We start from the raw sequence: 629 nt of genomic DNA, 5'->3' as shown, positions 1-629 counted from the left end.
AGCGCCCGGCGGGGGTCTGCAGCTCGGGCCGGCATGGCGTAATCGAGGGCTTCGCGGCCCCTCCTCTCGGGCCACGATTGGGAAGGACCCTCACGGAGGAGCTGGCGGAAAGTTTTTTGGGGGTGGGGTACCCCGGGATGGCGGGGGAGGGCGGAGAGAGGAGATGAGGCGGCGGCGGGTAGGGGTACCGGGAGCTGGGAACCTCGAGCAAAAGGCTGAGGGTCTTCAAACTCCCCAGGGACGTTTCAAATGAAGCAGAAATTTCCCAGGACCGCTGTAGCGCTCCTTGATAATGTTTCCGGGAAAAAAGTGTAGTAAAAGGACTCACAGCTTTTGAATACCTTCTTTGAGCCAGTTGTGTAACATGCATTGCTATTTCATTTAATTTTTTCTAAAGAACTCAAAAAGGTAAATATTACAACTCATCGTCTCCCCCCCCCCCCCCCGCCCTGGGATGTAACACTGGTGGAGTCTGAATTCAAACCCAAGGTCATGTCTCTCTGCTACACTAGCTACCGGTTAAGTCACAGCACTTTTGGGGCGCCCAAGCGGGCGTGTGACCTTCAGAGTTCTCATGAAGGCAGCTGGTGGGGCTTCACACTAAGACGTGGTGGCCTGGGTCAGTGTGG

This window comes from Carlito syrichta, unplaced genomic scaffold, assembly GCF_000164805.1.
Source record: "Carlito syrichta isolate Samal-C Ts95f unplaced genomic scaffold, Tarsius_syrichta-2.0.1 Scaffold313872, whole genome shotgun sequence".
Taxonomy (NCBI): Eukaryota; Metazoa; Chordata; class Mammalia; order Primates; family Tarsiidae; genus Carlito; species Carlito syrichta.
Note: the sequence above shows the minus strand (reverse complement) of the source record.